Source organism: Carica papaya, chromosome 1 (genome assembly GCF_054855325.1).
Source record: "Carica papaya isolate Zhongbai chromosome 1, ASM5485532v1, whole genome shotgun sequence".
Lineage (NCBI taxonomy): Eukaryota > Viridiplantae > Streptophyta > Magnoliopsida > Brassicales > Caricaceae > Carica > Carica papaya.
In genome coordinates, this window is record NC_142309.1 from 14,390,385 (window position 1) to 14,412,271 (window position 21,887).

The 21,887-nt window shown below is 45.7% G+C and overlaps 1 non-coding gene and 40 pseudogenes across 1 annotated transcript; all 41 read right to left on the reverse strand.

The window, feature by feature from the left end:
* Positions 1-137: 137 nt before the first annotated feature.
* On the reverse strand, positions 138-256 carry LOC148269634 (5S ribosomal RNA; annotated as a pseudogene).
* Positions 257-784: 528 nt separating this feature from the next.
* On the reverse strand, positions 785-903 carry LOC148269635 (5S ribosomal RNA; annotated as a pseudogene).
* A 561-nt stretch (positions 904-1,464) lies between these two features.
* LOC148269636 (5S ribosomal RNA) lies at positions 1,465-1,583 on the reverse strand (annotated as a pseudogene).
* Positions 1,584-2,143: 560 nt separating this feature from the next.
* On the reverse strand, positions 2,144-2,262 carry LOC148269637 (5S ribosomal RNA; annotated as a pseudogene).
* A 557-nt stretch (positions 2,263-2,819) lies between these two features.
* On the reverse strand, positions 2,820-2,938 carry LOC148269638 (5S ribosomal RNA; annotated as a pseudogene).
* A 206-nt stretch (positions 2,939-3,144) lies between these two features.
* Positions 3,145-3,263, reverse strand: LOC148269639 (5S ribosomal RNA; annotated as a pseudogene).
* Positions 3,264-3,468: 205 nt separating this feature from the next.
* Positions 3,469-3,587, reverse strand: LOC148269640 (5S ribosomal RNA; annotated as a pseudogene).
* Positions 3,588-4,145: 558 nt separating this feature from the next.
* LOC148269641 (5S ribosomal RNA) lies at positions 4,146-4,264 on the reverse strand (annotated as a pseudogene).
* A 559-nt stretch (positions 4,265-4,823) lies between these two features.
* Positions 4,824-4,942, reverse strand: LOC148269642 (5S ribosomal RNA; annotated as a pseudogene).
* Positions 4,943-5,148: 206 nt separating this feature from the next.
* LOC148269643 (5S ribosomal RNA) lies at positions 5,149-5,267 on the reverse strand (annotated as a pseudogene).
* A 205-nt stretch (positions 5,268-5,472) lies between these two features.
* On the reverse strand, positions 5,473-5,591 carry LOC148269644 (5S ribosomal RNA; annotated as a pseudogene).
* Positions 5,592-6,149: 558 nt separating this feature from the next.
* LOC148269645 (5S ribosomal RNA) lies at positions 6,150-6,268 on the reverse strand (annotated as a pseudogene).
* Positions 6,269-6,474: 206 nt separating this feature from the next.
* On the reverse strand, positions 6,475-6,593 carry LOC148269646 (5S ribosomal RNA; annotated as a pseudogene).
* Positions 6,594-6,799: 206 nt separating this feature from the next.
* On the reverse strand, positions 6,800-6,918 carry LOC148269647 (5S ribosomal RNA; annotated as a pseudogene).
* An 876-nt stretch (positions 6,919-7,794) lies between these two features.
* On the reverse strand, positions 7,795-7,913 carry LOC148269648 (5S ribosomal RNA; annotated as a pseudogene).
* Positions 7,914-8,447: 534 nt separating this feature from the next.
* LOC148269649 (5S ribosomal RNA) lies at positions 8,448-8,566 on the reverse strand (annotated as a pseudogene).
* Positions 8,567-9,125: 559 nt separating this feature from the next.
* On the reverse strand, positions 9,126-9,244 carry LOC148269650 (5S ribosomal RNA). Its single transcript, XR_015816128.1, has one exon. It is a non-coding gene; the product is annotated as a 5S ribosomal RNA (ribosomal RNA).
* Positions 9,245-9,801: 557 nt separating this feature from the next.
* Positions 9,802-9,920, reverse strand: LOC148269651 (5S ribosomal RNA; annotated as a pseudogene).
* Positions 9,921-10,480: 560 nt separating this feature from the next.
* LOC148269652 (5S ribosomal RNA) lies at positions 10,481-10,599 on the reverse strand (annotated as a pseudogene).
* Positions 10,600-10,805: 206 nt separating this feature from the next.
* Positions 10,806-10,924, reverse strand: LOC148269653 (5S ribosomal RNA; annotated as a pseudogene).
* Positions 10,925-11,130: 206 nt separating this feature from the next.
* Positions 11,131-11,249, reverse strand: LOC148269654 (5S ribosomal RNA; annotated as a pseudogene).
* Positions 11,250-11,455: 206 nt separating this feature from the next.
* Positions 11,456-11,574, reverse strand: LOC148269655 (5S ribosomal RNA; annotated as a pseudogene).
* Positions 11,575-12,103: 529 nt separating this feature from the next.
* On the reverse strand, positions 12,104-12,221 carry LOC148269656 (5S ribosomal RNA; annotated as a pseudogene).
* Positions 12,222-12,782: 561 nt separating this feature from the next.
* Positions 12,783-12,901, reverse strand: LOC148269657 (5S ribosomal RNA; annotated as a pseudogene).
* A 205-nt stretch (positions 12,902-13,106) lies between these two features.
* LOC148269658 (5S ribosomal RNA) lies at positions 13,107-13,225 on the reverse strand (annotated as a pseudogene).
* A 208-nt stretch (positions 13,226-13,433) lies between these two features.
* On the reverse strand, positions 13,434-13,552 carry LOC148269659 (5S ribosomal RNA; annotated as a pseudogene).
* Positions 13,553-14,109: 557 nt separating this feature from the next.
* Positions 14,110-14,228, reverse strand: LOC148269660 (5S ribosomal RNA; annotated as a pseudogene).
* A 205-nt stretch (positions 14,229-14,433) lies between these two features.
* Positions 14,434-14,552, reverse strand: LOC148269661 (5S ribosomal RNA; annotated as a pseudogene).
* An 886-nt stretch (positions 14,553-15,438) lies between these two features.
* LOC148269662 (5S ribosomal RNA) lies at positions 15,439-15,557 on the reverse strand (annotated as a pseudogene).
* A 561-nt stretch (positions 15,558-16,118) lies between these two features.
* Positions 16,119-16,237, reverse strand: LOC148269663 (5S ribosomal RNA; annotated as a pseudogene).
* Positions 16,238-16,768: 531 nt separating this feature from the next.
* On the reverse strand, positions 16,769-16,887 carry LOC148269664 (5S ribosomal RNA; annotated as a pseudogene).
* A 510-nt stretch (positions 16,888-17,397) lies between these two features.
* On the reverse strand, positions 17,398-17,516 carry LOC148269665 (5S ribosomal RNA; annotated as a pseudogene).
* Positions 17,517-17,717: 201 nt separating this feature from the next.
* Positions 17,718-17,836, reverse strand: LOC148269666 (5S ribosomal RNA; annotated as a pseudogene).
* Positions 17,837-18,042: 206 nt separating this feature from the next.
* On the reverse strand, positions 18,043-18,161 carry LOC148269667 (5S ribosomal RNA; annotated as a pseudogene).
* Positions 18,162-18,718: 557 nt separating this feature from the next.
* LOC148269668 (5S ribosomal RNA) lies at positions 18,719-18,837 on the reverse strand (annotated as a pseudogene).
* A 206-nt stretch (positions 18,838-19,043) lies between these two features.
* LOC148269669 (5S ribosomal RNA) lies at positions 19,044-19,162 on the reverse strand (annotated as a pseudogene).
* Positions 19,163-19,368: 206 nt separating this feature from the next.
* Positions 19,369-19,487, reverse strand: LOC148269670 (5S ribosomal RNA; annotated as a pseudogene).
* A 557-nt stretch (positions 19,488-20,044) lies between these two features.
* LOC148269671 (5S ribosomal RNA) lies at positions 20,045-20,163 on the reverse strand (annotated as a pseudogene).
* Positions 20,164-20,722: 559 nt separating this feature from the next.
* LOC148269672 (5S ribosomal RNA) lies at positions 20,723-20,843 on the reverse strand (annotated as a pseudogene).
* Positions 20,844-21,399: 556 nt separating this feature from the next.
* Positions 21,400-21,518, reverse strand: LOC148269673 (5S ribosomal RNA; annotated as a pseudogene).
* Positions 21,519-21,722: 204 nt separating this feature from the next.
* LOC148269674 (5S ribosomal RNA) lies at positions 21,723-21,841 on the reverse strand (annotated as a pseudogene).
* Between the last annotated feature and the right edge of the window lie 46 nt (positions 21,842-21,887).

The window sequence follows — 21,887 nt, forward strand, 5'->3', positions numbered from 1 at the left end:
GTGCGTGCACTCTGGATCTCTCATTCTCGTTCTAATATCAAGTAAAATGTCCTGGCACCGTGACTCTCCTTTGCGAATGAACCAGCGGTTCATAATTCCATTCGCGCGTAACGTCGAACTACCCATCGGAAAAAAAATGGGTGCAACACGAGGACTTCCCAGGAGATCACACATCCGAGTACTACTCTCACCCAAGCACACTTAACTGCGGAGTTCTTATGGGATCCGGTGCATTAGTGCTGGTGGGATCGCACCTGTTTCATTTCGCGCTGCAAATACATACAGTCTTTCTCCTTTCTTCCCCCTCCAGTCATTTGTTTCCTGGTGCCTTCACACTTCACATCTCCTTCTCGTTTCTAGTATCAATTAAAATGCCCATGTGTCTTGACTCAGATTTGCGTATAAACCAGCGGACCATAGTTCCAGTCGCGCGTAACGTCGAACGAATGTTCTAAAAAAAAATGGGTGCAACACGAGAACTTCCCAAGAGGTAACCCATCCTTGTACTACTTTCGCCAAAGCAAAATTAACTGTGTAGTTCTGATGGGATCCGGTGCATTTGTGCTGGTACGATCGCACCTATTTCATTTCGTGCTGAAAATACATACAATCCTCCTTTCCTCTCCCCTCCCATGATTTGTTTCCTTGTGCGTTCACACTGCACCTCTCCTTCTCGTTCTAATATCGATTAAAATGCCCCTGCTTCTTGACTCACATTTGCGTATAAACTAGCAGACCATAGTTCCAGTCGCACGTAACGTCGATCGACCCGTATGAAATAAAATTGGTGCGACACGAGGACTTCCCAAGAGGTCACCCATCTGAAAAATACTCTCGCCCAAGCACACTTAACTGTGGAGTTCTGATGGGATCCGGTGTATTAGTGCTGGTATGATAGCAACTGTTTAATTTCGCGTTGCAAATACATACACTCCTTCTCCTTTCTTCCCCCTCCCGTCATTTGTTTCCTTGTGCGTGCGCACTGCACCTCTCGTTCTCGTTCTAATATAAAGTAAAATGCTACGGCGCCGTGACTCACATTTGTGAATAAACCCGTGGACAATAATTCAAGTCGTGCGTAACGTCGAAAGAATCATCTGCAAATAAATGGGTGCAACACGAGGACTTCCCAAGAAAATGGGTGAAATATAAGGACTTCGCAGGAGGTCACCCATTCTAGTACTACTCTCGCCCAAGCACCCTTAACTTGCGGAGTTATGATAGAATCCGTTGCATTAGTGTTGGTATGATCGCACATGTTTCATTCTGCGCTGCCAATACATACACTCTTTCTCCTTCCATCCCCCCTCCCGTCATTTGTTTCCTTGTGCGTGCACTCTGCATCTCTCCTTCTCGTTCTAATATCAAGTAAAATGCCCCGGCACCATGACTCACCTTTGCGAATGAACCAGCGTTTCATAATTCCATTCGCGCGTAACGTCGAATGACCCATTCGAAAAAAAATTGGTGCAAGACGAGGACTTCCCAGGAGGTCATCCATTCGAGTACTACTCTCGCCCAAACACACTTAACTGCGAAGTTCTGATGGGATCAAGTGCTTTAGTGCTGGTATGATTGCACCTGTTTAAATTCGCGCTGCAAATACATACACTCCTTCTCCTTTCTTCCCCCTCCTGTGATTTGTTTCCTTGTGCGTGCGCACTGCACCTCTCATTCTTGTTCAAATATCAAGTAAAATGCCATGGTGCCGTGACTCACATTTGCGAATAAACCTGTGGACCATAATTCAAGTCGCGTGCAACGTCGAATGAATCATCTTCAAAAAAATGGGTGCAACACGATAACTTCCAAAGAAAATGGGTGAAATATAAGGACTTCGCAGGAGGTCACCCATTCTAGTACTACTCTCGCCCAAGCACCCTTAACTTGTGGAGTTCTTATAGAATCCGTTGCATTAGTGCTGGTATGATCGCTCATGTTTCATTCTGCGCTGCCAATACATACACTCTTTCTCCTTCCATCCCCCCTCCCGTCATTTGTTTCCTTGTGCGTGCACTCTGCATCTCTCCTTCTCGTTCTAATATCAAGTAAAATGCCCCGGCACCGTGACTTACCTTTGTGAAGAACCAACGGTTCATAATTCCATTCGCGTGTAACGTCGAAAGACCGATCTGAAAAAAAATGAGAGCAACACGAGGACTTCCCAGGAGGTCACCCATCCGAGTACTACTCTCGCCCAAACACGCTTAGCTGCGGAGTTCTGATGGAATCCGGTGCTTTAGTGCTGGTATGATCGCACCTGTTTGATTTTGCGCTGCAAATACATACACTCCTTCTCCTCTATTTCCCCTCCCGTCATTTGTTTTCTTGTGCGTGCACACTGCACCTCCCGTTCTCGTTCAAATATCAAGTAAAATGCAACAGCGCCATGGCTCACATTTGCGAATAAACCTGCAGACCATAATTCAAGTCGTGCGTAACGTAGAAAGAATCATCTGCAAAAAAATGGGTGCAACACGAGGACTTCCCAAGAAAATGGGTGAAATATAAGGACTTCGCAGGAGGTCACCCATCCTAGTACTACTCTCGCCCAAGAACCCATAACTTGCGGAGTTTTGATAGAATCCATTGCATTAGTTCTGGTATAATCGCTCATGTTTTATTCTGCGCTGCAAATACATACACGTTTTCTCCTTCCATCCCCCCTCCCATCATTTGTTTCCTTGCGCGTGCACTCTGTATCTCTCCTTCTCGTTCTAATATAAAGTAAAATGCCCCGGCACCGTGACTCACCTTTGTGAATGAACCAGCATTTCATAATTCGATTCGTGCGCAACGTCGAACGACCCATCCGAAAAAGGGTGCAACAGGAGAACTTCCCAGGAGGTCACTCATCCGAGTATTACTCTCGCCCAAGCACGCTTAACTGCGGAGTTCTGATGGGATCCGGTGCATTAGTGCTGGTATGATCACACCTGATTAATTTAACGCTGCAAATACATTCACTCATTCTCTTTTCTTCCCCCTCCCGTCATTTGTTTCCTAGTGCGTTCACACTTCACCTCTCCTTCTCGCTCTAATATCAATTAAAATGCCCCTGCGTCATGACTCACATTTGCGTATAAACCAAGGGACCATAGTTCCAGTCGCGCGTAACGTCGAACGACCCATCTGAAAAAAAAATAGGTGCAACACGAGAACTTCCCAGGAGGTAACCCATCCTTGTACTACTTTTGCCAAAGCACACTTAAGTGCGGAGTTCTGATGGGATCCGGGGCATTTGTGCTGGTATGATCGCACCTGTTTCATTTTGTGCTGAAAATATATACACTCCTTTTCCTTCCCTCCCCCCTCCCATAATTTGTTTCCCTGTGCGTTCACACTGCACCTCTCATTCTCGTTCTAATATCGATTAAAATGCTCATTTTCTTGACTCATATATGCGTATAAACCAGAGGACCATAGTTCCAGTCGCGCATAACGTCGAACGACCCGTCTGAAAAACAATTGGTGCGACATGAGGACTTCCTAGGAGGTCACCCATCCGAGTACTACTCTCGCCCAAGCACACTTAATTGCGGAGTTCTGATGGGATCCGGTGCATTAGTGCTGGTATGATCGCACCTCTTTAATTTTGCGCTGCAAATACATACACTCCTCCTTTCTTCGCCCTCCCATCATTTGTTTTCTTGTGCGTGCGCACTGCACCTCCGGGTCTCGTTCAAATATCAACAAAAATGCCACGGCGCCGTGACTTACATTTGTGAATAAACCTGCGGACCATAATTCAAGTCGCGCGTAACTTCGAAAGAATCATCTGCAAAAAAATGGTTGCAACACGAGAACGTCCCAAAAAAATGGGTGAAATATAAGGACTTCGAAGGACGTCACCCATACTAGTACTACTCTCGCCCAAGCACCCTTAACTTGCGGAGTTATGATAAAATCCGTTGCATTAGTGATGGTATGATCGCTCATGTTTCATTCTGCGCTGCAAATACATACACTCTTTCTCCTTCCATCCCCCCTCCCGTCATTTATTTCCTTGTGCGCCCACTCTGCATGTCTCCTTCTCGTTCTAATATCAAGTAAAATGCCCCGGCACCGTGATTCACTTTTGCGAATGAACCAGCATTTCATAATTCGATTCGTGCGTAACGTCGAACGACCCATTTGAAAAAAAATGGGTGCAACACGAGGACTTCCCAGAAGGTCACCCATCTAAGTACTACTCTCGTCCAAGCACACTTAATTGCGGAGTTCTGATGGGATCCGGTGCATTAGTGCTGGTATGATCACGCCTGATTAATTTCACGCTACAAATATATTCACTCATTCTCCTTTCTTCCCCCTCCTGTCATTTGTTTCCTTGTGTGTGCGCACTGCACCTCCCGTTCTCGTTTAAATATCAAGTAAAATGCCACGGCGCCGTGACTCACATTTGCAAATAAACATGCGGACCATAATTCAAGTCGCACGTAACGTCGAAAGAATCATCTGCAAAAAAATCGGTGCAACACAAGGACTTCCGAAGAAAATGGGTGAAATATAAGGACTTCCCAAGACGTCACTCATCTGAGTAATACTCTCTCCCAAACACATTTAACTGTGGAGTTCTGATAGGATCCGGTGAATTAGTGCTGGTATGATCGCACATGTTTCATTTGGCGCTGCAAATACATACACACCTTCTCATTCCGTCCCCCCTCCCGTCATTTGTTTCCTTGTGCGTTAACACTGCTCCTCTCCTTCTCGTTCTAATATCAAGTAAAATGCCCTGGTACCGTGACTCAGCTTTGCGAATGAACCAGCGGTTCATAATTCCATTCGCGCGTAACGTCGAATGACCCATCCAAAAAAAATGGGTGCATCACGAGGACTTCCCAGGAGGTCACCCATCCGAGTACTACTCTCGCCCAAGCAAACTTAACTACGGAGTTCTGATGGGATCCGGTGCATTAGTGCTGCTATGATCGCACCTGTTTCATTTCGCGCTGCAAATACATACACTCCTTATCCTTTCTTCCCCGTCCCGGTATTTGTTTGCTGGTGCGTTCACACTTCACCTCTCCTTCTCTTTCTAATATTAATTAAAATGCCCATGCGTCTTGACTCACACTTGCGTATAAACAAGCAGACCATAGTTCCAGTTGAGTGTAACGTCGAACGACCCATCTGAAAAAAAAAAGGGTGCAACACGAGAACTTCCGAGGAGGTAACCCATCCTTGTACTACTTTCGCCAAAGCACACTTAACTGCGGAGTTCTGATAAGATCCGGTGCATTTGTGATGGTATGATCGCACCTGTTTCATTTTGTGTTGAAAATACATACACTCCTTTTCCTTCCCTCCCCCCTCCCATAATTTGTTTCCCTGTGCGTTCACACTGCACCTCTCCTTCTCGTTCTAATATCGATTAAAATGCTCATTTTCTTGACTCACATATGCGTATAAACCAGCGGACCATAGTTCTAGTCGCGCATAACGTCGAACAACCCGTCTGAAAAAAAATTGGTGCGACATGAAGACTTCTTAGGAGGTCACCCATCCGAGTACTACTCTCGCCCAAGCACACTTAACTGCGGAGTTCTGATGGGATCCGGTGCATTAGTGCTGGTATGATCGCACCTCTTTAATTTTGCGCTGCAAATACATACACTCCTCCTTTCTTCGCCCTCCCATCATTTGTTTTCTTGTGCGTGCGCACTGCACCTCCGGGTCTCGTTCAAATATCAACAAAAATGCCACGGCGCCGTGACTTACATTTGTGAATAAACCTGCGGACCATAATTCAAGTCGCGCGTAACTTCAAAAGAATCATCTGCAAAAAAATGGTTGCAACACGAGGATGTCCCAAGAAAATGGGTGAAATATAAGGACTTCGAAGGACGTCACCCATACTAGTACTACTCTCGCCCAAGCACCCTTAACTTGCAGAGTTCTGATAGAATCCGTTGCATTAGTGATGGTATGATCGCTCATGTTTCATTATGCGCTGCAAATACATACACTCTTTCTCCTTCCATCCCCCCTCCCGTCATTTATTTCCTTATGTGCCCACTCTGCATGTCTCATTCTCGTACTTATATCAAGTAAAATGCCCCGGCACCGTGACTCACCTTTGCAAATGAACCAGCGTTTCATAATTCGATTCGTGCGTAACGTCGAATGACCCATCCGAAAAAAAATGGGTGTAACACGAGGACTTCCCAGAAGGTCAACCATCTGAGTACTACTCTCGCCCAAGCATATTTAACTGTGAAGTTCTAATAAGATACGGTGCATTTGTGCTGGTATGATCGCACCTGTTTCATTTCGTGCTGAAAATACATACATTCCTTCTCCTTCCCTCCCCCCTCCCATCAATTGTTTCCTTGTGCGTTCACACTGCACCTCTCTTTCTCGTTCTAATATCGATTAAAATGCTCCTACTTCTTGACTCACATTCGCGTATAAACCAGCAGACCATAGTTCTACTCGCGCGTAAAGTCGAACGACTCGTCTGAAAAAAAATTGGTGCGACACGAGGACTTCCCAGGAGGTCACCCATCCGAGTACTAGTCTCGCCCAAGCACACTTAACTGCAGAGTTCTGATGGGATCCGATGGATTAATGCTGGTTTGATCGCACCAGTTTAATTTCGCACTGCAAATACAAACACTCCTCCTCCTTTCTTCCCCCTCCCGTCATTTGTTTCCTTGTGCGTGCGCACTGCACCTCCTGTTCTCGTTCAAATATCAAGTGAAATGCCCTTGCGTCTTGACTCACATTTGCGTATAAACCAGCGGACCATAGTTCCAATTGCGCGTAATGTCGAACGACCCATCTGAAAGAAAAATGGGTGCAACACGAGAACTTCTCAGGAGGTAACCCATCCTTGTACTACTTTCGCCAAAGCAAACTTAACTGCGGAGTTCTGATGGGATCCGGTACATTTGTGCTGGTATGATCGCACCTGTTTCATTTCGTGCTGAAAATACATACACTCCTTCTCCTTCCCTCCCCCCTCCTGTCATTTGTTTTCTTGTGCGTTCACACTGCACCTCTCCTTCTCGTTCTAATATCGATTAAAATGCCCGTGCTTATTGACTCACATTTGCGTATAAACCAGCAGACCATAATTCAAGTTGTGCGTAATGTCGAAAGAATCATCTGCAAAAAAATGGGTTCAACACGAGGACTTCCCAGGAAAATGGGTGAAATATAAGGACTTCGCAGGAGGTCACCCATCCCAGTACTACTCTCGCCCAAACACCCTTAACTTGCGGAGTTCTGATAGAATTCGTTGCATTATTGCTGGTATGATCGCTCAAGTTTCATTCAGCGCTGCAAATACATACACCATTTCTCCTTCCATCCCCCTCCCGTTATTTGTTTCGTTGTGCGTGCACTCTGCATCTCTCTTTCTCGTTCTAATATCATGTAAAATGCCCTGGCAGTGTGACTCACCTTTGCGAATGAATCAGCGGTTCATAATTCCATTCGCGCGTAACGTCGAACGACCCATCCGAAAAAAAATGGGTGCAACACAAGGACATCCCAGGAGGTCACCCATCCGAGTACTACTCTCGCCAAAGCACACTTAACTGCGGAGTTCTGATGGGATCCGGTCCATTTATGATTGTACCTGTTTCATTCTATGCTGCAAATACATACACTCTTTCTCCTTCCATCCCCCTCCCGTCATTTGTTTCCTTGTGCGTGCACTCTGCATCTTTTCTTCTCGTTCTAATATCAAGTAAATGCCCCGGAAATGTGACTCACCTTTGCGAATGAACCAGTGGTTCATAATTCCATTCGCGCGTAACGTTGAACGACCCATCCAAGAAAAAATAAGTGCAACACGAGGACTTCCCAGGAGGTCACCCATCCGAGTATTACTCTCGCCCAACCACACTTAACTATGGAGTTCTGATGGGATCCGATGAATTAGTGCTGGTATGATCGCACCTGTATCATTTCGCTCTGCAAATACATAAACTCCTTCTACTTTCTTCCCCCTCCCGTCATTTGTTTCCAAGTGCGTTCACACTTCACCTCTCCTTCTCGTTCTAATATCAATTAAAATGCCCCTGCGTCTTGACTCACATTTGCGTATAAAGCATCGGACCATAGTTCTAGTCGCGCGTAACGTCGAACGATCCATCTGAAAAAAAAAATGGGTGCAACACGAGAACTTCCAAGGACATAACCCATCCTTATAATACTTTCGCCAAAGCACACTTAACTGCGGAATACTGATAGGATCCGGTGCATTTGTGCTGGTATGATCTCACCTGTTTAATTTTGTGCTGAAATTACATACACTCCGTCTCCTTCCCTCCCCCCCTCCCATCATTTGTTTCCTTATGCGTTCAAACTACACATTTCTTTCTTGTTCTAATATCGATTAAAATGCCCCTGCTTCTTGACTCACATTTGCGTATAAACCAGCTGACCATAGTTCCAGTTGCGCGTAACGTCGGAAGACCCGTCTGAAAAAAAAATTGGTGCAACACGAGGACTTCCCAGGAGGTCTCCCATCCGAGAACTACTCTCGCCCTAGCACACTTAACTATGTAGTTCTAATGAGATCCAGTGCAATGGTGCTAGTATGATCGAACTATATAATTTTGCGTTGCAAATTGATACACTTCTTCTCCTTTCTTCCACCTCCCGTAATTTGTTTCCTTGTGCGTGCACACTGCACCTCCCGTTCTCGTTCTAATATCAAGTAAAATGTCACGGTGCCGTGACTCACATTTGCGAATAAACTTGAAGACCATAATTCAAGTCGCGCGAAGCGTCGAAAGAATCATCTGATAAAAAAAATGGGTGCAACAAGAGGACTTCACAATAAAATGGGTGAAATATAAGGACTTCGCAGGAGGTCACCCATCCTAGTACTACTCTCGCCCAAGCACCCTTAACTGCAGAGTTCTAATAGAATCTGTTGCATTAGTGCTGGCATGATCGCTCATGTTTCATTCTGCGCTGCATATACATACTCTTTCTCCTTCCGTCCCCCCTCCCGTCATTTGTTTCCTTGTGCGTGCACTCTACATCTCTCTTTCTCGTTCTAATATCAAGTAAAATACCCCAGCACCGTGACTCGTCTTTACGAATGAACCAGCCGTTCATAAATCCATTCGCGCGTAACGTCGAACGACCCATCCAAAAAAAAATAGGTGCAACACGAGGACTTCCCAGGAGGTCACCCATCCAAGTACTACTCTCGCCCAAACACACTTAACTGCGGAGTTCTGATGGGATCCGGTGAATTAGTGCTGGTATGATTGCACCTGTTTCATTTTGCGCTGCAAATACATACACTCCTCCTTTCTTCCCCCTCCCGTCATTTGTTTCCGGGTGCGTTCACACTTCACCTCTCCTTCTCGTTCTAATATCAATTAAATGCCCCTGCGTCTTGACTCACATTTGCGAATAAACCTGCGGACCATAGTTCTACTCGCGCGTAATGTCGAACGGCCCATCTGAAAAATAATGGGTACAACACGAGGACATCCCAAGAAAATGGGTGAAATATAAGGACTTCGCAGGAGGTCACCCATCCTAGTACTACTCTCGCCCAAGCACCCTTAACTTGCGGAGTTCTGATAGAATCTATTGCATTAGTGCTGGTATGATCGCTCAAGTTTCATTCTGTGCTGCAGATGCATACACTCTTTCTCCTTCCACCTCCCCTCCCGTCATTTGTTTCCTTGTTCGTGCACTGTGCATGACTCATTCTCGTTCTAATATCAAATAAAATACCCCGGCACCGTGACTCACATTTGCGAATGAACCAGCGGTTCATAATTCCATTCCCGTGTAACGTCGAACGACCCATCCGAAAAAAAATGGGTGCAACACGAGGACTTCGCAGGAGGTCACCCATCCGAGTACTACCCTCGCCCAAACACACTTAACTACGAAGTTCTGAAGGGATCCGGTGCATTAGTGCTGGTATGATCGCACCTGTTTCATTTCGCGCTGCAAATACATACACTCCTTCTCCTTTCTTCCCCCTACCATCATTTGTTTCCTTGTAGGTGTGCACTACACCTCCCGTTCTCGTTCTAATATCAAGTTAAATGCCACGGCGCCGTGACTCACATTTACGAATAAACCTACGGACCATAATTCAAGTCGCGCGTAACGTCAAAAGAATCATCTGCAAAAAAATTGGTGCAACACGAGGACTTCCCAATAAAATGGGTGAAATATAAGGACTTCGCAAGAGGTCACCCATCCTAGCACTACTTTCGCCCAAGCACCCTTAACTTGCTGAGTTCTGATAGAATCCGTTGCATTAGTGCTGGTAGAATCGCTCATTTTTCATTCTGCGCAGTAAATACATACACTCTTTATAGTTCCACCCCCCTCCAGTAATTTGTTTACTTGTGCGTGCACTCTGCATCTCTCTTTCTCGTTCTAATATCAAGTAAAATTCTCCGGCACCGTGACTCACCTTTGAGAATGAACCAGCAGTTCATAATTCCATTCGCGCGTAACGTCGAAAGACCCATCCGAAAAAAAATGGGTGCAACACGAGGACTTCCCAGGAGGTCACCCATCCGAGTACTACTCTCGCCCAAACACACTTAACTGGGGAGTTCTGATGGGATCCGGTGAATTAGTGCTGGTATGATCGCACATGTTTCATTTTGTGCTGCAAATACATACACACCTTCTCCTTTCCTCCCCCCTCCCGTCATTTGTTTCCTTGTGCGTTCACACTGCACCTCTCCTTCTCGTTCTAATATCAAGTAAAATGCCCTGTCACTGTGACTCACCTTTGCGAATGAACCAGCGGTTCATAATTCCATTCGCGCGTAACGTCGAATGACCCATCTGAAAAAAAATGGGTGCATCACGAGGACTTCCCAGGAGGTCACACATCCGAGTACTACTCTCGCCCAAACACACTTAACTACGGAGCTCTGATGGGATCCAGTGCATTAGTGTTGGTATGATCGCACCTGTTTCATTTCGCGCTGCAAATACATACACTCCTTATCCTTTCTTCCCCGTCCCGTTATTTGTTTCCTGGTGCGTTCACACTTCACCTCTCCTTCTCGTTTTAATATCAATTAAAATGCCCTTGCGTCTTGACTCACATTTGCGTATATACCAGCGGACTATAGTTCCAGTCGAGCGTAACGTCGAACGGCCCATCTGAAAAAAAAATGGGTGCAACACGAGAACTTCCCAGGAGGTAACCCATCCTTGTACTACTTTCGCCAAAGCACACTTAACTGCGGAGTTCTGATAAGATCCGGTGCATTTGTGCTAGTATGATCGCACCTGTTTCATTTCGTGCTGAAAATACATACACTCCTTCTCCTTCCCTCCCCCCACCCATCATTTGTTTCCTTGTGCGTTCACACTGCACCTCTCCTTCTCGTTCTAATATCGATTAAAATGCCCCTGCTTCTTGACTCATATTTGCGTATAAATCAGCGGACCATAGTTCCAGTCGCGCGTAATGTCGAACGACCCGTCTGAAAAAAAATTTGTACGACACGAGGACTTCCCGGGAGGTCAGCCATCCGAGTACTACTCTTGCCCAAGCTCAATTAACTACGGAGTTCTGATGGGATCCGATGCATTAGTGCTAGTATGATCACACCTCTTTAATTTTGTGCTATAAATACATACACTCCTCCTTTCTTCCCCCTCCTGTAATTTTGTTTCCTTGTGCATGTGCACTTCACCTCTCGTTCTCGTTCTAATATCAAGTAAAATGCCATGGCGCTGTGACTCACATTTGCGAATAAACCTGCGGACCATAATTCAAGTTGCGCGTAACATCGAAAGATTCATTTGAAAAAAAATGAGTGAAATATAAGGACTTCGCAGGAGGTCACCCATCATAGTACTACTCTCGCCAAAGCACCCTTAACTTGCGGAGTTCTGATAGAATCCGTTGCATTAGTGCTGGTAAGATCGCTCATGTTTCACTCTGCGCTGCAAATACATACACTGTTTCTGCTTCTATCCCCCTTCCCGTCATTTGTTTCCTTGTGCGTGCACTCTGCATCTCTCCTTCTCGTTCTAATATCAAGTAAAATGCCCCGGCACCGTGACTCATCTTTGCGAATGAACCAGTATTTCATAATTCCATTCGCGCGTAACGTCGAACTACCCATCCGAAAAAAAATGGGTGCAACACGAGGACTTTTCAGGAGGTCACCCATCCGAGTACTATCTCGCCCTAGCACACTTAACTGCAAAGTTCTGATGGGATCCAGTGCTTTAGTGCTGGTATGATTGCACCTGTTTAATTTCGCGCTGCAAATACATACACTCCTTCTCCTTTCTTCCCCCTCCTGTGATTTGTTTCCTTGTGCGTGCGCACTGCACCTCTCCTTCTCATTCAAATATCAAGTAAAATGCCACGGTGCCATGACTCACATTTGCGAATAAACGTGTGGACCATAATTCAAGTCGCGTGCAACGTCGAAAGAATCATCTTCAAAAAAATGGGTGCAACACGAGAACTCCCCAAAAAAATGGGTGAAATATAAGGATTTCGCAGGAGGTCACCCATTCTAGTACTACTCTCGCCCAAGCACCCTTAACTTGCGGAGTTATGATAGAATCCGTTGCATTAGTGCTGGTATGATTGCTCATGTTTCATTCTGCGCTGCAAATACATACACTCTTTCCCCTTCCATCCCCCCTCCCGTCATTTGTTTCCTTGTGCGTGCACTCTGCATCTCTCCTTCTCGTTCTAATATCAAGTAAAATGCCCCGGCACCGTGACTCACCTTTGCGAATGAACCAACGGTTCATAATTCTATTCGCGAGTAACGTCAAAAGACCCATCCGAAAAAAAATGGGTGCAACACGAGAACTTACCAGGAGGTCACCCATCCGAGTACTACTCTCACCCAAGCACACTTAACTGCAGAAGTTTGATGGGATCCTGTGCATTAGTGCTGGTATGATCGCACCTGTTTCGTTTCGCGCTACAAATACATACACTCCTTCTCCTTTCTTCCCCCTTCTGTCATTTGTTTCCTGGTGCGTTCACACTTCACCTCTCATTTTCATTCTAATATCAATTAAAATGCCCCTGCGTCTTGACTCACATTTGCGTATAAACCAGCGGACCATAGTTCCAGTCGCGCGTAATGTCAAACGACCTATCTGGAAAAAAAAGGGTGCAACACGAGAATTTCCCAGGAGGTAACCCATCCTTGTACTACTTTCGCCAAAGCACACTTAACTGCGGAGTTCTGATGGGATCCGGTGTATTTTTGCTGGTATGATAGCACCTGTTTCATTTCGTACTGAAAATACATACACTACTTCTCCTTTCCTCCCACCTCCCATTATTTGTTTCCTTGTGGGTTCACACTGAACCTCTTCTTCTCGTTCTAATATCGATTAAAATGCCCCTGAATCTTGACTCACTTTTGCGTATAAATAAGCAGACCATAGTTCCAGTCGCACTTAACGTCGAACGACACGTCTGAAAAAAAAAATTGTTGCGCCACGAGAACTTCCCAGGAGGTCACCCATACGAGTACTACTCTCACCCAAGCACACTTAACTGTGGAGTTCTGATGGAATCCGGTGCATTAGGGCTTGTATGATCGCACCTGTTTAATTTCACGCTGCAAATACATACATTCCTTCTCCTTTCTTCCCCCTCCCGTCATTTGTTTACTTATGCATGCGCACTACACCTCTGGTTCTCGTTCAAATATCAAGTAAAATACAACGGCACCGTGACTCACATTTGCGAATAAACATGCGGACCATAATTCAAGTCGCGCGTAATGTCGAAAGAATCATCTGCAAAAAAATGAGTGCAACACGAGGACTTCCCAAGAAAATAGGCGAAATATAAGGACTTCGCAGGAGGTCACCCATCTTAGACTCTCGCTCAAGCACCCTTAACTTGCGAAGTTCTGATAGAATCCGTTGCATTAGTGCTGGTATGGTCGCTCATGTTTCATTCTGCGCTGCAAATACATACACTCTTTCTCCTTCTATCCCCCCTCCCGTCATTTGTTTCCTTGTGCGTGCACTCTGCATCTCTCCTTCTCGTTCTAATATCAAGTAAAATGCCCCGGCACCATGACTCACCTTTGCAAATGAACCAGCAGTTCATAATTCTATTCGCGCGTAATGTCAAACGACCCATCCGAAAAAAAATGGGTGCATCACGAGGACTTCCCAGGAGATCACCCATCCAAGTACTACAATCGCCCATGCACACTTAACTGTGTAGTTCTGATGGGTTCCGGTGCATTAGTGCTGGTATGATCGCACCTGTTTCATTTCGCACTACAAATACATACACTCCTTCTCCTTTCTTCCCCCTCCCGTCATTTGTTTCCTGGTGCGTTCACACTTCACCTCTCCTTTTCGTTCTAATATCAATTAAAATGCCCCTGCGTCATGACTCACATTTGCGTATAAACCAGTGGACCATAGTTCCAGTCGCAAGTAACGTCGAACGACCTATCTGAAAAAAAAATGGTGCAACACGATAATTTCCCAGGAGGTAACCCATCCTTCTACTACTTTCGCCAAAGCACACTTAACTGCGGAGTTCTGATGGGATCCGGTGCATTTTTGCTGGTATGATCGCACCTGTTTCATTTCGTGCTGAAAATACATACACTACTTCTCATTTCCTCCCACCTCCCATTATTTGTTTCCTTGTGGGTTCACACTGAACCTCTTCTTCTCGTTCTAATATCGATTAAAATGCCTCTGCTTCTTGACTCACATTTGCGTATAAACAAACGGACCATAGTTCCAGTCGCACTTAACGTCGAACGACCCGTATGAAAAAAAATCGTTGCGCCACGAGGACTTCCCAAGAGGTCACCCATACAAGTGCTACTCTCACCCAAGCACACTTAACTGTGGAGTTCTGATAGGATCCGGTGCATTAGTGCTTGTATGATCGCACCTGTTTAATTTCACGCTGCAAATACATACATTCCTTCTCCTTTCTTCCCCCTCCCGTCATTTGTTTACTTGTGCGTGCGCACTACACCTCTCGTTCTCGTTCAAATATCAAGTAAAATGCCATGGCACCGTGACTCACATTTGCGAATAAACCTGCGGACCATAATTCAAGTCGCCCATAATGTCGAAAGAATCATCTGCAAAAAAATGAGTGCTCCACGAGGACTTCCCAAGAAAATGGGCGAAATATAAAGACTTCGCAGGAGGTCACTCATCCTAGAACTACTCTCGCCCAAGCACCCTTAACTTGCGGAGTTCTGATAGAATCCGTTGCATTAGTGCTGGTATGGTCGCTCATGTTTCATTCTGCGCTGCAAATACATACACTCTTTCTCCTTCCATCCCCCCTCCAATAAATTGTTTCCTTGTGCGTGCACTCTGCATCTCTCATTCTCGTTCTAATATCATGTAAAATGCCCCGGCACCGTGACTCATCTTTGCGAATGAACCAGCGGTTCATAATTCTATTCGCGCGTAACGTCGAACGACCCATCCAAAAAAAAATACGTGCAACACGAGGACTTCCCAGGAGGTCACGCATCCGAGTACTACTCTCTCCCAAGCACACTTAACTGCAGAGTTCTGATGGGATCCGATGGATTAGTGCTGGTATGATCGCACCTGATTAATTTTGCGCAGCAAATACATTCACTCCTTCTCCTTTCTTCCCCCTCCCGTCATTTGTTTTCTTGTGCGTGCGCACTGCACCTCCCGTTCTAATTCAAATATCAAGTAAAATGCCACGGCGCCGTGACTCACATTTGTAAATAAACTTGCGGACCATAATTCAAGTCGTGCGTAACATCGAAAGAATCATATGCAAAAAAATGGGTGCAACACGAGGACTTCCCAACAAAATGGGTGAAATATAAGGACTTCGCAGGAGGTCACCCATCCTAGTACTACTCTCGCCCATGCACCCTTAACTTGCGGAGTTCTGATAGAATCCGTTGCATTAGTGCTGGTATGGTCGCTCATGTTTCATTCTGCGCTGCAAATACATACACTCTTTCTCCTTCCATCCCCCCTCCCGTCAATTGTTTCCTTGTGCGTGCACTCTGCATCTCTCCTTCTCGTTCTAATATCATGTAAAATGCCCTAGCACCGTGACTCATCTTTGCGAATGAACCAGCGGTTCATAATTCTATTCGCGCGTAACGTCGAACGACCCATCCGAAAAAAAATACGTGCAACACGAGGACTTCCCAGGAGGTCACGCATCCGAGTACTACTCTCACCCAAGCACACTTAACTGCAGAGTTCTGATGGGATCCGGTGGATTAGTGCTGGTATGATCGCACCTGATTAATTTCGCGCAGCAAATACATTCACTCCTTCTCCTTTCTTCCCCCTCCCGTCATTTGTTTCCTTGTGCGTGCGCACTGCACCTCCCGTTCTAATTCAAATATCAAGTAAAATACCACGGCGCCGTGACTCACATTTGTAAATAAACTTGCGGACCATAATTCAAGTCGTGCGTAACGTCGAAAGAATCATATGCAAAAAAATGGGTGAAATATAAGGACTTCGCAGGAGGTCACCCATCCTAGTACTACTCTCGCCCAAGCACCCTTAACTTGCGAAGTTCTGATAGAATCCGTTGCATTAATGATGGTATGATCGCTCATGTTTCATTTTGCACTGCAAATACATACATTCTTTCTCCTTCCATCACCCCTCCGGTCATTTGTTTCCTTGTGCGCCCACTCTGCATCTCTCCTTCTCATTCTAATATCAAGTAAAATGTCCCGGCACTGTGACTTAATTTTGCGAATGAACCAGCGTTTCATAATTCGATTCGTGCGTAACGTCGAACGACCCATCAAAAAAAAAAAAGGTGCAATACGAGGACTTCCCAGGAGGTCACCCATCGGAGTACTACTCTCGCCAAAGCACACTTAACTGCGGAGTTCTGATGGGATCCGGTGCATTAGTGCTGGCGTGATCACCCCTGATTAATTTCGCGCTGCAAATATATTCACTCATTCTCATATCTTCCCCCTCCCGTCATTTGTTTCCTTGTGCGTGCGCACTGCACCTCCCGTTCTCGTTCAAATATCAAGTAAAATGCCACGGCGCCATGACTCACATTTTCAAATAAAGCTGCGGACCATAATTCAAGTCGCACGTAACGTCGAAAGAATCATCTGCAAAAAAATGGGTGCAACACGAAGACTTCCCAAGAAAATGGGCGAAATATAAGGACTTCGCAGGAGGTCACCCATCCTAGTACTACTCTCGCCTAAGCACCCTTAACTTACAGAGTTTTGATAGAATCCGTTGCATTAGTTCTGGTATGATCGCTCATGTTTCATTCTACGCTGGAAATACATACACTCTGCATCTCTCCTTCTCGTTCTAATATAAAGTAAAATGCCCCGGCACCGTGACTCACATTTGCGAATGAACCAGCGGTTCATAATTCCATTCGCCCGTAATGTCAAATGACCCATCCGAAAAAAATGGGTGCAACACGAGGACTTCCCAGGAGGTCACCCATCCGAGTGCTACTCTCACCCAAGCACACTTCACTGCGGAGTTCTGATGGGATCCGATTCATTAGTGCTGGTATGATCGCTCCTGTGTCATTTCGTGCTGCAAATACATACACTCCTTCTTTCTTCCCCCTCCCGTCATTTTTTTCCTGGTGCGTTCACACTTCACCTCTCCTTCTCGTTCTAATATCAATTAAAATGCTCATATGTCTTGACTCACATTTGCGTATAAACCAGCAGAACAGAGTTCCAGTCGCGTGTAACGTCGAACGACCCATCTAAAAAAAATGGGTGCAACACGAGAACTTCCCAGGAGGTAATCCATCCTTGTACTACTTTCGCCAAAGCACACTTAATTGCGGAGTTCTGAAGGGATTCGGTGCATTTGTGCTGGTATGATCGCACCAGTTTCATTTTGTGCTGAAAATACATACACTCCTTCTCCTTCCCTCCCCCCTCCCTTAATTTGTTTCCTTGTACGTTCACACTGCACATCTCCTTCTCGTTCTAATATCGATTAAAATGCTCATGCTTCTTGACTCATATTTGCGTATAAACCAGCGGACCATAGTTCCAGTCGCGTGTAACGTCAAACAACCCGTCTGAAAAAAAATTGTTACGACACGAGAACTTCCCAGGAGGTCACCCATCCGAGTACTAGTCTCGCCCAAGCACAGTTAACTGCGTAGTTATGATGGGATCCGGTGCATTAGTGCTTGTATGATCGCACCTGTTTAATTTTGCGCTGTAAATATATATATTCCTTCTCCTTTCTTCCCCCTCCCATCATTTGTTTACTTGTGCGTGCGCACTACACCTCTCGTTCTCGTACAAATATCAAGTAAAATGCCACGACGCCGTGACTCACATTTGCGAATAAACCTGCGGACCATAATTCAAGTCACGCGTAATGTCGAAAGAATCATATGCAAAAATATTGGTGCAACACGAGGACTTCCCAAGAAAATGGGCGAAATATAAGGACTTCGCAAGAGGTCACCCATCCTAGACTCTTGCCCAAGCACCCTTAACTTGCGGAGTTATGATAGAATCCGTTGCATTAGTACTGGTATGATCGCTCAAGTTTCATTCTGCGCTGCAAATACATACACTCTTTCTCCTTCCATCCCCCCTCCCGTCATTTGTTTCCTTGTGCGTGCACTCTGCATCTCTCCTTCTCGTTCTAATATCAAGTAAAATGCCCCGGCACCGTGACTCACCTTTGCGAATGAACCAGCGGTTCATAATTCCATTCGCGAGTAACGTCGTACGACCCATCCGAAAAAAAATAGGTGCATCACGAGGACTTCCCAGGAGGTCACCCATCCAAGTACTACTCTCGCCCAAGCACACTTACCTGTGAAGTTCTGATGGGTTCCGGTGCATTAGTGCTGGTATGATCGCACCTGTTTAATTTCGCGCTGCCAATACATACACACCTTCTCCATTCTTCCCCCTCTTGTCATTTGTTTCCTAGTGCGTTCCCACTTCACTTCTCCTTCTCGTTTTAGTATATTTTAAAATACCCCTGCGTCTTGACTCACATTTGCGTATAAACCAGCGGACCATAGTTCCAGTCGCGCGTAACATCGAACGACCCATCTGAAAAAAAAATGGGTGCAACACGAGAACTTCCCAGGAGGTAACCCATCCTTGTACTACTTTTGCCAAAGCACACTTAAGTGCGGAGTTCTGATGGGATCCGAAGCATTTGTGCTGGTATGATCGCACCTGTTTCATTTTGTGCTGAAAATACATACACTCCTTCTCCTTCCCTCCCCCCTCCCATAATTTGTTTCCCTGTGCGTTCACACTGCACCTCTCCTTCTCGTTCTAATATCGATTAAAATGCTCCTTCTTCTTGACTCATATATGCGTATAAACCAGCGGACCATAGTTCCAGTCGCGCATAACGTCGAACGACTCGTCTGAAAAAAAATTGGTGCGACATGAGGACTTCCTAGGAGGTCACCCATCCGAGTACTACTCTCGCCCAAGCACACTTAACTGCGGAGTTCTGATGGGATCCGGTGCATTAGTGCTGGTATGATCGCACCTCTTTAATTTTGCGCTGCAAATACATACACTCCTCTTTTCTTCGCCCTCCCGTCATTTGTTTTCTTGTGCGTGCGCACTGCACCTCCGGGTCTCATTCAAATATCAACAAAAATGCCACGGCGCCGTGACTTACATTTGTGAATAAACCTGCGGACCATAGTTCAAGTCGCGCGTAACGTCGAAAGAATCATCTGCAAAAAAATGGTTGCAACACGAGGACGTCCCAAGAAAATGGGTGAAATATAAGGACTTCGTAGGACGTCACCCATCCTAGTACTACTCTCGCCCAAGCACCCTTAACTTGCGGAGTTCTGATAGAATCCGTTGCATTAGTGATGGTATGATCGCTCATGTTTCATTCTGCACTGCAAATACATACACTCTTTCTCCATCAATCCCCCCTCCCGTCATTTGTTTCCTTGTGCGCCCACTCTGCATCTCTCCTTCTCATTCTAATATCAAGTAAAATGCCCCGGCACCGTGACTCAATTTTGCGAATGAACCAGCGTTTCATAATTCGATTTGTGCGTAACGTTGAACGATCCATCCGAAAAAAATGGGTGCAACACGAAGACTTCCCAAGAGGTCACCCATCTGAGTACTACTCTCGCCCAAGCACACTTAACTGCGTAGTTCTGATGGGATCCGGTGCATTAATGCTGGTATGATCACACCTGATTAATTTCGTGCTGCAAATATATTCACTCATTCTCATATCTTCCCCCTCCCGTCATTTGTTTCCTTGTGCGTGCGCACTGCACCTCCCGTTCTCGTTCAAATATCAAGTAAAATGCCACGGCACCGTGACTCATATTTTCGAATAAAGCTGCGGACCATAATTCAAGTCGCACGTAACGTCGAAAGAATCATCTGCAAAAAAATGGGTGCAACACGAGGACTTTCCAAGAAAATGGGTGAAATATAAGGACTTCGCAGGAGGTCACCCATCCTAGTACTACTCTCGCCCAAGCACCCTTAACTTGCGGAATTCTGATAGAATCCGTTGCATTAGTTGTTGTATGGTCGCTCATGTTTCATTCTGCGCTGCAAATACATACACTCTTTCTCCTTCCATCCCCCCTCCCGTCATTTGTTTCCTTGCGCGTGCACTCTGCATCTCTCCTTCTCGATCTAATATAAAGTAAAATGGCCCGGCACCGTGACTCACCTTTGCGAATGAACCAGCGTTTCATAATTCGATTCGTGCGGAACGTCGAACGACCCATCCGAAAAAAAATGGGTGCAACACAAGGACTTCCCAGTAGGTCACCCATCCGAGTACTACTCTCGCCAAAGCACACTTAACTGCGGAGTTCTGATGGGATCTGGTGCATTAGTGCTGGTATGATCACCCATGATTAATTTCATGCTGCAAATATATTCATTCATTCTCCTTTCTTCCCCCTCCAGTCATTTGTTTCCTTGTGCGTGCGCACTGCACCTCCCGTTCTCGTTCAAATATTAAGTAAAATTCCACGGCGCCGTGACTCACATTTGCAAATAAACATGCGGACCATAATTCAAGTCGCATGTAACGTCGAAAGAATCATCTGCAAAAAAATCGGTGCAACACGAGGACTTCCCAAGAAAATGGGCGAAATATAAGGACTTTGCAGGAGGTCACCCATCCTAGACTCTCGCCCAAGCACCCTTAACTTGCGGAGTTCTGATAGAATCTGTTGCATTAGTGCTCGTATGGTCGCTCATGTTTCATTCTACGCTGCAAATACATACACTCATTCTCCTTCCATCCCCCCTCCCGTCATTTGTTTCCTTGTGCGTGCACTCTGCATCTCTCCTTCTCGTTCTAATATAAAGTAAAATGCCCCGGCACCGTGACTCACATTTGCGAAAGAACCAGTGGTTCATAATTCCATTCGCGCGTAACGTCGAACGACCCATCCGAAAAAAATGGGTGCAACACGAGGACTTCCAAGGAGGTCACCCATCCGAGTGCTACTCTCGCCCAAGCACACTTCATTGCGGAGTTCTGATGGGATCCGATTCATTAGTGCTGGTATGATCGCACCTGTGTCATTTCGCGCTACAAATACATACACTCCTTCTTCTTTCTTCCCCCTCCCGTCATTTGTTTCCTGGTGCATTCACACTTCACCTCTCCTTCTCATTCTAATATCAATTAAAATGCCACTGTGTCTTGACTCACATTTACGTATAAACCAGCAGAACAGAGTTCCAGTCGCGTGTAACGTCGAACGACCCATCTAAAAAAAATGGGTGCAACACGAGAACATCCCAGGAGGTAACCCATCCTTGTACTACTTTTGCCAAAGCACAATTAATTGCGGAGTTCTGATGGGATCCGGTGCATTTGTGCTGGTATGATCGCACCTGTTTTATTTCCTCCTGAAAATGCATACACTCCTTCTCCTTCCCTCC